The sequence below is a fragment of the Callithrix jacchus genome, chromosome 18 (genome assembly GCF_049354715.1).
Source record: "Callithrix jacchus isolate 240 chromosome 18, calJac240_pri, whole genome shotgun sequence".
Lineage (NCBI taxonomy): Eukaryota > Metazoa > Chordata > Mammalia > Primates > Cebidae > Callithrix > Callithrix jacchus.
The window spans coordinates 39409222-39422332 of NC_133519.1; the positions used below are offsets into that span (position 1 = coordinate 39409222).

The 13111-nt window shown below is 51.3% G+C and overlaps 1 long non-coding RNA gene across 4 annotated transcripts in view; it reads left to right on the plus strand.

Annotated features, from left to right (window-relative positions):
• The window catches only part of LOC118149156 (uncharacterized), a 79496-nt gene that overhangs the window by 26127 nt on the left and 40258 nt on the right, over positions 1–13111 (plus strand). For all 4 annotated transcript variants that reach the window (XR_013528972.1, XR_013528967.1, XR_013528971.1 and 1 more), the window contains one exon: positions 12788–12869. This is a non-coding gene — a long non-coding RNA (uncharacterized LOC118149156). The remainder of the gene's footprint in view (positions 1–12787; positions 12870–13111) is intronic.

Genomic DNA, 13111 nt, shown 5'->3' on the forward strand with positions numbered 1-13111 from the left:
ACTGGGTTTCACCATGTTGGCCAGGCTGTTCTCGAACTCCTGACCTCAGGTGATCCACCCAACCTCGGCCTCCCAAAGTGCTGGGATTACAGGTGTGAGCCACCACACCCGGCCTTGCCTCCTCTTTTCAAACACTCTACTGGTACAGAGAAAAAACTGTTTGAACTCAAATTTTGGACTTGAGATAATTCCAATTCTAGGAAGAAGCAAATTAGAGTGTAAATAAGATTCATTCATTCATTTTGTCATCCAAGAAGGGTGTATATTGTGTTTACTCAGTGTCAGATAAATGATAGCTAAGCTAAAATCCCCCACCCCTGCAGAGCTAAGAGTTGGGAGCTGCAGACATGTAAACGAGCAAGAACAGTATAGGAGCGGCCCATGACCTGGATCTGGGGAGCTTGGGGGTGCCTCTGCAGAGATGTTGCTTCAGCTGAGAGCTGAGGTGGGTAGGAAACTGCCCCAGGCAGGGAGAAAGGGGCAACAGTGATCTCTGCAATGGGAAGGGTAGGAGCAAAGGGCCACTGGAAGATCATCAGCTTAAGAAACCAGGTATTCTAAAGGTGCCTGCCTAGGAGCTCTCAACCCTGACTGTGCATTAGAATGACCTGGAAGCTTGAAAAAAAATGCAGCAGTCTGGTCTCCCATCCCTAGAGGTTCTGATTCCCTGGGTCTGGAGAAGGTCATGGACACTGGGATTTAAAAAGTTCCCAAGTTCCGCGTGTGAGTCTAACCTGCAGCCTGGGCTGATGACACTCACCGCTGGTTGGTTTGCTGAGTTTTACTAATTACAGGCTGGTCTTATTCAAGGGAGTGAGAGTTTGAAGCCGCTCAGTGTAGTGGGAAGAAGGTGAACAGCAGGTCTTCAAAATTAGCCTGCTTTGCATCCCTGAGCCGGCTGAGCCAGTGGCATGCTCTTTGGGGAGGCAGCTTCCCCCGCTTGCCCCTCCTCTCCATCCCTGTATTCCCACTGCCACCACCTTGTGCTGACCCCTGTGCCTCTCCAGAGATTGCCCAACCAAGCCTCGGCTGCTCAGGCAGTCAGTGTGACCTTGGCCCAAGGCACAGACAGGTTCCTGCGGCTCCTGGCCTGGATGGGGTACGCCCACCTCCCACAGGCTCCTGAGAGAGCACGTGGCCACAATCCTCCAGCGCACAGCTGCTACCCCTCACTTCACACCTTCTTCCCCCTGAGAAACTCCACACTTGTCATTCCCTCCCACCTTTGTTTCCCTTCTTGGAATGTCCTCTCTGCTGTCTTCTTCTTTTTTTGTTTTTTCAGAGGGACTCTCGCTCTGTCATTCAGGCTGGAGTTCAGTGGCACAATCTTGTCTCATTGCAATCTCCGCCTCCCAGGTTCAAGTGATTCTCCTGCCTCGGGCTCCCAAGTAGCTAGGACTACAGGCGCCCACCACCACACCTGGCTAATTTTGTATTTTTAGTAAAGACAGGGTTTCACCATGTTGGCCAGGCTGGTCTCGAACTCCTGACCTCAGGTGATCCACCCGCCTTGGCCTCCCAAAGTGCTGGGATTACAGTCATGAGCCTGGATTCTCTCTGCCTTCTCTACCTGAATTCCCTGTGTTCCTTCAAGAGGCTCAGGCGGCAGCTCCTGGAGGTGAATTCAGTGCATTCCCTGTGCACCCAGCCCACACCGCCTGCCCACATGCCTGCATGGGAATGGTGAGACCAGATTTCTCCAGCAGCCTTCGGACTTTGCTCCTCAGGCCTAGTGGCCCCTAGCACAGAGCAGGCACTCAGGGAAGGTGAATTCAGGAGTGCAGCAGAGGTGAGGCCAGGGCCAGGGCCTGGTTGTAGAGGGACGTGGTATTTGGGCTGCTCTCCTTGTTTTGAAATGAGGAAATTGTGGTTTCCTCAGAAGAAGAGAGACTTGTCAAAGGTCATTCTGTAAATGTCAGAGTTGGCATTTATGAAGTGTCGGGTTTGAGATTGCTGCCTCAAGGGATTTTTTGGCTTGGTGTTGACAATGCCAGACTTTCATGGTGGGGTGGAGGAGTGTAGGAATTAGGGGAAGTTGCTCTGTGACCGGTATCTTTCCTCTGTCTTCCATCCCAAGTGTCCTTGTGCCCCCAGCTACTTTCTCCAATTTGCCTGACTTAGTCCTGGGGGTTTTGTGTTCGGCTTTCACCACTGGCTTCTCCTGTGGGCTCCTGACAGCAGCAGCGACTCTTAAGCAGCCCTGTGCTTTTACAGCGCGATCCCTGCCAGGAGCTGCTTTCTTCAGAGCCTTGGTCCCCTAGTTGGGAGCCTGGGGATGGGTGTGCCCCATGTGAGGGGCAGCCAGGGACGGAGAGCCTTGAGACTGCTGGTGCGGTGTTTCTGCCTGTGTGTCCCTGGGTGTCTGCATCTGCCTGACAGCAGCCCAGAGTGAGGCTGAGGGTAAGGGAGACATGCCCGGGCATGTCTGCTGGGCAGGCTGGCCAGGCTCCTTAGAAGACCGAGGAGATCCCTGGGAAAGGTGACTGGCTCCTGAGGCATGGAGAGAATACCCAAGTCAGGGCCGGTGGGGAGAGCCGGAGCAGGGACGGGTATTTTTTTTTTTTTTTTTTTGAGACGGAATCTTGCTTTGTCGCTCAGGCTGGAGTGGAGTCAGTGGCGTGATCTCAGCTCACTGTAACTTCCATCTCCCAGATTCAAGCAATTCTCCTCTCAGCCTCCCGGGTAGCTGGGACTGCAGTTGTGCACCACCATGCCTGGCTAATTTTTTTTCTTTTTTGTATTTTTAGTAGAGACGGGGTTTTACCATATTGGTCAGGCTGGTCTCGAACTCCTGACCTCAGGTGATCTGCCCAACTTGGCCTCCCAAAGTGCTGGGATTACAGGTGTGAGCCACCATGCCCAGCCAGGGATGGGCCAGGTATTGATGAAGAGGCTGTAATGGTGGTGGCTGGTAGTAGTGGTAGGTAGCATTTACTGATTACTTACCAGATGCCTGGCACTGGGCTTAGGTTCTTTACATCTACTGGATCATTTAGTCCTGAGAACAATCCCATGAAGTGAGATTTATCTCCACTTTTCAGATTTTACATTTTGCAGTTTACAGATAAGGAAACTGAGGTTCACGCCACCAGTCATCATTGCAGTCCCTGCCTGTCCGAGCCTCTGCCTACTGTCCTCTCTGGAGACCTCATGAGCCCTTGTGGGGACATCTGGAACTGGTGGGTGGGGTTTTGGGAGTCGGGGAGCTGGAGCAATATGGCTCAGAGCCAGGCAAATATGGGTTTCTATTGTTTTTGTGTCTCAGACCGGCGTGGTCTAGGAAGCCTTGGGTAACTTTTATAGATCTTTTAAAAGCTAAACTGTTTTCACCTTGGGCTCCAAGATAATAAACTTCCTTTAGCCTTTGTTCATAAGGAGGTGAGGCTTTCTCTAAAAGACTCCTTCAAAATGCTGCCCGTGATGGCTCCTCTGGGCTATACAACTGTGCACTGGCACAAAAACCAGCAGCTCAGACCCTCCTGGGCCAAATTACAGAAGAAAACAAATCCTGGAGTGGCATAGTTGGCCACAAGCTGAACATGAGTAAGCAGCAGAGATGCTGATTTGTAAGAAAAAGCTGATTTTCTACAGTGTGAGCTGCAAAGACGGAACTGTCTTCCTCCCCTAGTTGTGTAAGGCTGAGTGACTTCCTCTGAGTTGGTCCCAAGGCTTTCTCTATAGGCCACTTGTTAGGAATGCAGAGCCGTTGCCTTGCAGGATGACTGTAGGGGTGGAGGCACAGTTCTGAAGCTGGCCTGCAAATGTCCACCTATAGCTCAAAACCTCATACTTAGGATAAGGCAACAGGAGAAAGCAATTCAGCTGTGAGTGCAACTAGTTTTCACCATTCCTTTGTTATGACCAGGAAATGCCCTATTGGACACTTTGTGAAGGGAGTGATGATGTCACAGCCAGAGGCACAGCTTATTTTAATTTTCAGGTTGTTAGTGTTTGGCGAAGGCTGCCTCTTTCCACCCCCCACCCCTACTGGATTTTTCTGGAAGGCTTTTAGCTCTTCCTGCCATCGTGTGCACATGTGCACACACACACACACAGACACACACATAGACACCCCCCGACAGAGACCCATACATACCAAACACACAGAGACACATACCACACACAGAGAAAGACATGCATAGACACAACACACACACAAACACACACCACACACAGACACACCACACACACAGACACACCACACACACAGACACACCACAGACACACCACACACACAGACGCACCACAGACACACCACACACACAGACACACCACACACACAGACACACCACACACACAGACACACCACAGACACACCACACACACAGACACACCACACACACAGACACACCACACACACAGACACACCACAGACACACCACACACACAGACACACCACAGACACCACACACACAGACACACCACACACACAGACACACCACACACACAGACACACCACACACACAGACACACCACAGACACCACACACACAGACGCACCACAGACACACCACACACACAGACACACCACACACACAGACACACCACACACACAGACACACCACAGACACACCACACACACAGACGCACCACAGACACACCACACACACAGACACACCACACACACAGACACACCACACACACAGACACACCACAGACACCACACACACAGACACACCACACACACAGACACACCACACACACAGACACACCACAGACACCACACACACAGACGCACCACAGACACACCACACACACAGACACACCACACACACAGACACACCACACACACAGACACACCACACAGACACACCACACACACAGACAGCAGGGCCCACCTTGATCAGCTCCGCCTCTGGATGCCTGACCCCTTCCCTCACCCGAGTCTGACAACAGTATACCAATGGTTAGTCTTGCCTCCAGAGCCCACCTCCCTTCAGACTGTCTCTCCAGCTTTTCAAACCTTCCGTCTCCATGGCCAAGCCTGAGTCCTTGCTTCTCACCCACACAAAGCGACTGCCTATGGGAATCTAGATTCCTACCCGAACCCTGGCCCTGACCCCGGCTTCCATTCCCTGCGGAAGCTGGAGTGAGCACTGCACTGGCCGTCGGGCCACGCTGCTTCCCAGCTCTGAACTGAGCCCTGGCCCTCCACTACTCCTGCTTCTTGCCTGCTTTCTCTTTTCACTGCCATCACATTGGCCCCTGGCTGCTTGAGACACCCAGCCTGTGCCTGGCTCTGGGCTCCTGCTCTGGCTGTCCCCAGACTGTAGGAGGTAGCTGTCATGTGTAGTTTAAATCTTGTCTACCCTGTCAGAGACTCTGCCTTGATGCCACTTCCTAAAGTGGCCTCCCTCTACTCCCTTGCCTGATCCCTCAGAGAACAAAATCACAACTCGCAGTGCTCTGTTTTTGCTCGTGTGTCCTTTTGCGTTGTGTGTTTCCTCCACCAGAATGTAGTTTTAGAAGCCTGTCAATAGGTCTAGCTGTAGAGTCCAGAACAGTACTTGACTGTGAAGCTGTTCATAAATGTTTGTGAATGAAGCACATTAAAGAGATTGAATTGGGCACAGTGGCTCATGCTTGCAATCCCAGCATTTTGGGAGGCCAAGGCGGGTGGATCACAGGTCAGGAGTTCAAGACCAGCCTGTCCAATGTGGCGAAATCCCCTTTCTACTAAAAAATGCAAAAATTAGGTGGGCCTGGTGGTGCACGCCTGTTGTCCCAGCTACTCAGGAGGCTGAGGCAGGAGAATCCCTTGAGCCTGGGAGGTGGAGGTTGTAGTGAGCCGAGATGGTGCCGCTGTACTCCAGCCTGGGTGACAGAGTGAGACTCTGTCTAATAAAAACAACAACAACAAACAAGAGATCAAATGAAAAAATGCTCCCACTGCCAGGAAGTGTTATGGCGTGAAGGGATTTTGGGAGGTGGACGTTACAGAACCCACCGAGTCCTGCTGATGGGTGACTGACTCTAAATGCAGGACAACAGAGTTGCGTGAGGGCCTGAGTGGTTGGAGGACCCTGCTGGGTTTGGTGGGGACCAGCTTTAGAAGCACAGGCCCTGGGGTCACTGTCCAGGATGGACATGACATTGGGGCTGACACTCCTAGGAGGGCCGTAGGGAAGTATAGCCATTGGTGGAGACCTTGTTGCGTCTGCACTTATTTCATTTTTCCTTATTGTTATTTTTTTGAGGCAGTGTCTCCCTTCGATGCCCAGGCCGGAGTGCAGTGGTGTGATTATAGATCACTGTAGGCTCAAACTCCTGTGCTCAAGCGATCCTCCTTCCTCAGCCTCCCCAGTACCTGGCACTACAGGTGTGTGCACCACTGTGCCAACTAATTTTTAATTTTTTTGTAGAGACGGGGTGTCACTATGTCACCAGGGTTGCATCTGTGCTTCTAGTAAATTGGGCTATGTGGTTTAAATACAACAAACCCCACTTTCCCACTCACCTTAAGTGGATTGAGAGTAGTGTGGCTGGGGTGAAAGTAATTGCAGTTTAATTGATTTTAAATATGCTGATGCCTGTGCTGAAGACACAGTGATGTGAGCAGATGCTGCCATACCTTTGGGATATGACCTCTGTGCCACATGGTGGGATGACTAATGAGTGAAAGAGAACCCCCCAAAACAAGTTAGGGGTATATTTGTGAAGAGTCAAGTAGAGTTCTGGGAGAAACAGATTCAGAACACATGAAGGAGTTGGTGGCAAGCGGAGAAGAATGTATGAGTATAAGAGGCAGAAGAGGCCAGGTGCGGTGGCTCACGCCTGTAATCCCAGCACTTTGGGAGGCCGAGGCAGGCAGATCACAAGGTCAGGAGATCAAGACCAGCCTGGCCAACATGGTGAAACCCTGTCTCTACTAAAAACACAAAAATTAGCCGGTGAGGTGGCATGTACCTGTAATCCCAGCTACTCAGCAGGCTGAGGCAGGAGAATCGCCTGAAGCAGGGAGTTGGAGGTTGCAGAGCCAAGATCATGCCACTGTACTCCAGCCTGGGGGACAGAGTGATACTCTGCCTCAAAAAAAAAAAAAAAAAAAAAGGCAAAAGAAGCAAGTTATTTTAGGTGTTTGTCTTGGATCATGAGAAATAAATCAAATATTATTTTTGAGATATTAAAACAATAGTTTTTCACTCTCAGTAATCAAGATACTCCTATTCACTGCATCAGTGGGTTCAGTGGCTTTTGGGGAGCCCCAGACATCCCAGAACAAAGAAGCCTCCTTCAGTTTTATGTTGCAAACTAGATTTTTAAAAAGTCCATAGCAAGCTAATAATCAATCATTTTGAGAGCCTGGTTAATAGGAGGGATATATTTTTCCTACTTTCCAAGAAGATCCCTTCTGTAAATCCAGAGCAGATCTGGGGAATCTGAGGATGGCTTGATGCATGAAGCCACAGCGGAGGGAACACAGGATTCCACACAAAGGAAGTGCCTGCCCCACAGGAAGGAAGAAAACCCAGCTGATGCTGGGAGGGGCTTGGAGGGAGATTGATGCAATGAGGGGCAGGGTATCAGGCTGTGTGCCCCACCCACCACCCATGGACTAAGCGTGGGGGCAAGGTGGCAGAAACAGCCCACACAGGTAGACAGGAAGTAGAAAGTAGAGGGGACTGTCCCCCACTTCCCATTTGAATATCTGGGAAGGGAGTCCCTTGCAGGTGTCTGTAGGGCAGCCCTGGCTGGGTGGAAATGCTGGCAGATTGTGTCCTGGCAGAGGAAAGGCCTGAGACAGTGGCCCTTGCTTCTCCACGACCTGCATGAAGGTGTGTCCAGAACTTCCCCGGTGCCCCCTGAAGGGCATAAGGAGGCTGGGAATTCAGAGCCAGCGTGCTGCAGAGGTGGGCCCAGGAGACCTCAAGGCTGAGTGTCAGAGTGGACAACCAGCGCAGGGCCAGAGGGGGGATGTGGCTGGGCCTTAGAGGGTCAGCAGTGGCAGGGAGCATGGAGAGGCCCGGGCGGCAGGGGCTGGACAGACTGTGCAAGAGCATGTGCTGGCCATTGCCTGACCCGAGAGAACAGGTTATAAGCATCTCAAACCCAGCCGCACAGGGCAGGAAAGGGTGTGGCTTACGAATGCACACGGGAAAGGCATTTAAGGGTTTTCATTCATAATAAGGTCAAAATGAGTCCCCAGTGTATCAAGATCTGTAAATAAATGAACAAGTTGCAATTTCCTCAGTGGAACCTGGTCCCATTCTTCTCGGGGCTGGTCAGCTCCCTTCTGGAGAATTACAGTTATGCCGGGTCTCCCTTTGAGACCGAACAGACAAACCAGTCCCCCATAGAGAGGAGAGTCGGGAGAAACCTCCACCTAAGAGCAGCTTGCAAGGACTCGAGAACTCGCAGTCTGGAGAAAGAGAATTCGGGGTGACACCGCTTAGGTTCTGTATGTTCCCAAGAGCAGACCCAATGCATGGATGTTATAGGGGAGGAGTTCAGCTCCAAAACCACCAGAACGATCTGATAATTCTAAACTGGCAATGGGGTGAACGAACCAGGACACCTCCTGGATTTGGAGCCTCCAAGCAGAGGCAGATGTCTGCCGCGTCACGGACCTGGACGACCTTCAACACTTCTTCCAACCTTAAGATTTTGTGAATCGCTGAATGAAATTCTAATTTTAAAGTTTCTGACTCAGAGGCAGAGGAGGCTCCTATTTTGAGTCAGATACCCGAATGGAAAGATCACAGCTCCTTGGAGACAGACAGACCTGGCTTCTGAGACTGGTTCTGTCACTCACTAGTCGTAGCCCTGGAGAACTTCCCTTTCTGAATTGCAATATTCTCATCTGAAAGATGGAGATATTTACCTGGCAGGGTGTTGTTGGCATTAAGTGAATCAATGTAATAAACATGGCTGATCGTGTGCATGCACGTGTGTGTGCATGTGTGTGCGCACGCGTGTGTGCACACATGTGTGCGTGTGTGTGTGTGTGTGTGTGTGTGTGTGTTAGCAGGGGTAGGGAGAGTATAGAATTTTGCTGTGCTAGAAAATTATATTACTGCCCACTGGTTAATTTTCTTCTTCCTAAGACCAGCTTACAGAGCAAGGGAACATTGCATTTAATGGAAAGATGAAACAGAGGCTGATGTGGTGTGGACAGATACTGGTTTGAATCCTCTTAGCAGAGAAGGGAAAGTTCTGATGTGGGGAAGAGTGCAGAGGCGCCTATGACTATGCTGGGGGAAGAGGCAGGAGGAAGTCACCCCCCCAGGGCCACAGGTGGACACTCTCTGGCCCTGTACCTGGGCTCTGGCCACAGGATGTGTTGAGCTGTGTGGTGCTGTCTTTGGGAAAGGAATGGGCTGGACGGACCTGCCTCCCCCCGTGACTGTCTGCAGGTGACACCAGATCTGCAATGGCCTTCAGCTGTGAAGTGGGCATAGGTTTTCTTTTAGCTCTCCTCACCTCGGCTTTCTGCACTTGTTCCTGCCAGCCCCCACTCCCTCCTACTTCATCCCTAATTCCTCCACCACATTTTTTCCCTAGAAGCTCATAGGGACGCAAGGAGGTAAGAAGGACCGGCAAAGCTACAAGCCTGACAACTCCCAGGGAAGCTTGCATTTCAACTCTCAGCCACTGCCATTCTCCACTGGGGGGCTCTCCCCTACGGTGTGAGTGCATGGGTGGGCGTGGGTGCAGCCGGCACCACACCGATGTCTGTCTTTGCAAAGTTGACCTACCCTGGGTCAGGTCTTGGCCGCCTTGAGTTCTGGCAGAGGGTGGTGAAAAACAGAGCTCAAAGCTCTGCCAGAGCATCCCCCTCCCCGCTGGCCTTGGGCTAGGAGGAAGTGAGTGGGTCCTGCCTTGGGGCCTCCACCTCCGCGATCTGGAGGGCTGAGGCTGACTCAGTGATTCCTGGAAGGTGGTGATGTCACGGTGACAGTGGTTTCCCTCCCCAGCCTAAGTCAATGGGAGAGTGGGTGATGAGTATCTCTCATTGACACAGAGGCCTAAAGCTCTCAGGAGTGACCAATTCCACTGGCTTGTCCAGGCCACTTAACGCCACATTCATTGATAGCTCCCTTCCTCGAATTCCTACAGCTCTGATCATCTGTCCCTTGATGATCCCATATTCTGGACTTCCAGGACAGTCTTGATTGATCTTAAACATTCTGCCCCTTTGTTATTCCATGTCAACAAATTCGCAAATCATAGAAAATCATCCCAGGCCCGCCTGCTCATCCTGGGGCTTTGGGGACATGGAGCCACCAAGCTTTCTCAGAAACAGCATGATCATGAGTGCCCTGCATCCCAGCTTCACATCTGCATGTCTTTTCAACAATATTAATAGCTTCTTTAGAATCAGCATCTGTGTCTGTTTCTTTTGTCTTCTCCAGGACTCCCCGAAGGGGCTGAGGGTGTGGGAAAATCTAAAAATGCTTATGGGGAGGGGGAAGTTAAGCTCCCCCTCTTGTCCTTGTCAAGGGCTCTCTCCCACTACTTCACTGGAGGTGAAGGACGCATTTGCAACCTGCCTCCTGAGTCCAGTAAGGAGCTGTCTTTTGCTTCTCCTACCGATGGTGATGAAAAGGTCACCTAGTCCTGGTGTGGGTTTGGGAAAAAACCCTGCCTGCTGGACTCGCGCGGCTCGGGGTTGCTTTCGGATAGCCACTCCCTGCTCCCTTGTTTACCAAGGACCTGACTCCCTGACGTACTGCGTCAGACCCGCATGGAGTAAAATGGATCCTTTGTCAGCTGGAGTCTGAATTCAAACGCCTCTTCTGCGGCCCTTCTCAGACCGACCCCAGCGTTTTACAGGGTAGCCTTGGCGTTGCCTTACACTGCCCGATGCTGCCCCCTGCAGGCGGCTTGCAGACACAGCCCGCTCCGCTGGGTGTGGAGGCTCAGCCCATGCCACCCAAATGGTGGCTTTTCATCACCTAGAGTTGTCAGAGCAGCTAATAGCGCATGAACGGGAAGAAAATTAGGCTTCTCTAAGTGAATTGGGTGTTGAAAGACACTGAGATAAATGGTGGAGGCGGTGAGAATGACTGATGGAGTTTCAAGTGTGAAGTAAGAAGTTGGGGAGGTGGGGGTGGGAGAAGAAGGAATCGGTGTTTACAATGACCATGTGATTTAAATCTGGGCTCACAAGCGCTTCAGGGGCAAATGGTCTGAACTCCTGTTTAATGGATGGTGAACTCAAGTCTTAGAGAGAAGTTAAATAACTGCCCAAGATTATACAGCAATACATGGTGGAACCAGGACTTGAACTTGGTGACCCCAGACCTCTGTGACATCTGCTGTCCTGCCACCCCTCCATAAGAGATCATTATCCTGCCTGGAGGAAGCTCCCTTTGTCTATGGGATGAACTGGGTTCTTCGGAATGAAGGGGAAACTTCAACAGGGAATTCTCTTCGCTAAGACAGTTTGTAGCTATAGCCTCTGTGATATGATTTGCGGGGTGCTGGGCAGATCTCCCTGCCTGAAAACATCTTCTCAACTTTCTCATCACATTGCCTGGAATTTCACTATAAGGGAGCCCTTCCTGTAATTAAGATTGTGGAGTACTAAGTGGTACTCCTGTTAAATGAAAATGCAATTTCTTCGGGGCGAGTGGGGGAGAGGATGGGAGAGTCACACGTTAAACCTTTAAATCTTAATTTGACCTCAGTGGAGACTCGCTGGCCAGGTTGCTTCATCCCTGTGATAGAGAATGAAGGGTGTTGGGAAATTGGAGGACAGGGGATGTGTCAAAACTTAATTTTGTTACTTAATGTCTCAGAGACTCCTCAAACTGTACCAAACAAAATCCTTCACCTTCTCTCCCATGCTCTCCATTCTTGGACATTAAACAGGCTCATAAATCCCTGCGTTGTCCGTCTCTCCTCTGTCTGATGCTCACTGGGTCCTCCCCTACCTGCCTCTGAAGTGGCGCCTGGAATTTTGCCGTGCACCCTCACTCTCTGGTGTGCCCAGGCCCTCATGAGTGTGTTCCTGGCCCTGGGACTTAACCCTTTAATCGAACCTCAGTGCGGTAGCAAATGAGAGCTTTCAAAAACATAATTGGAGGGTGCTGCATTTCCTCCTAAAATCTTCCTCAGTGTCTTAAAGAAAAGTGCCAGCTCCTCAGTATTTTATACTTAGCGGCATTCTCCCATCCTTCTCTCTCGCCTCTCCTCTGGACCTCCCATCCTCCTCTCTCGCCTCTCCTCTGGACCTCCCATCCTCCTCTCTCACCTCTCCTCTGTACCTCCCATCCTCCTCTCTCGCCTCTCCTCTGTACCTCCCATCCTTCTCTCTCACCTCTCCTCTGGACCTCCCATCCTCCTCTCTCGCCTCTCCTCTGTACCTCCCATCCTCCTCTCTTGCCTCTCCTCTGTACCTCCCATCCTCCTCTCCTGCCTCTCCTCTGTACCTCCCATCCTGCTCTCTCACCTCTCCTCTGTACCTCCCATCCTCCTCTCCTGCCTCTCCTCTGGACCTCCCATCCTCCTCTCCTGCCTCTCCTCTGTACCTCCCATCCTCCTCTCCTGCCTCTCCTCTGTACCACCCATCCTTCTCTCTCGCCTCTCCTCTGTACCGCCCATCCTTCTCTCTCGCCTCTCCTCTGTACCTCCCATCCTTCTCTCTCGCCTCTCCTCTGTACCTCCCATCCTTCTCTCTCACCTCTCCTCTGTACCTCCCATCCTCCTCTCCTGCCTCTCCTCTGTACCGCCCATTCTTCTCTCTTGCCTCTCCTCTGTACCTCTCATTACCACCCTCCTTCACCCCATTCCCCAGCCTGGTCATAACATTCACAGCTCCATGTCTTGTGCTTTACTTTTGTCAGGAAAGCCCTTCCCCTTTGGTGGCCAGCTAACCACTCCTCCAGGAAGCTGTCCCTGATTCCTACTCCAGCCCCCAAGGAAGAGGTAAGTTTTTATGTCACCCCCCTCATGCCGCCACTAAGCCTGGACACATGAATGAATGGATGAGCAAAGGAAGCTCAGCTGATGAGTGGGACTGCCCAGTTCAAAAGATGCGTTGTTTCTGAAATGAATACAGACTGAATGGTGGCTGCATTTTTGAAGGTTGCTATGATGCCCCGAATGTGTATGTGTGTGCATTGGTGGGATACAGAGACTCCAATAGGGTAAATAATTTGATGGGCCTT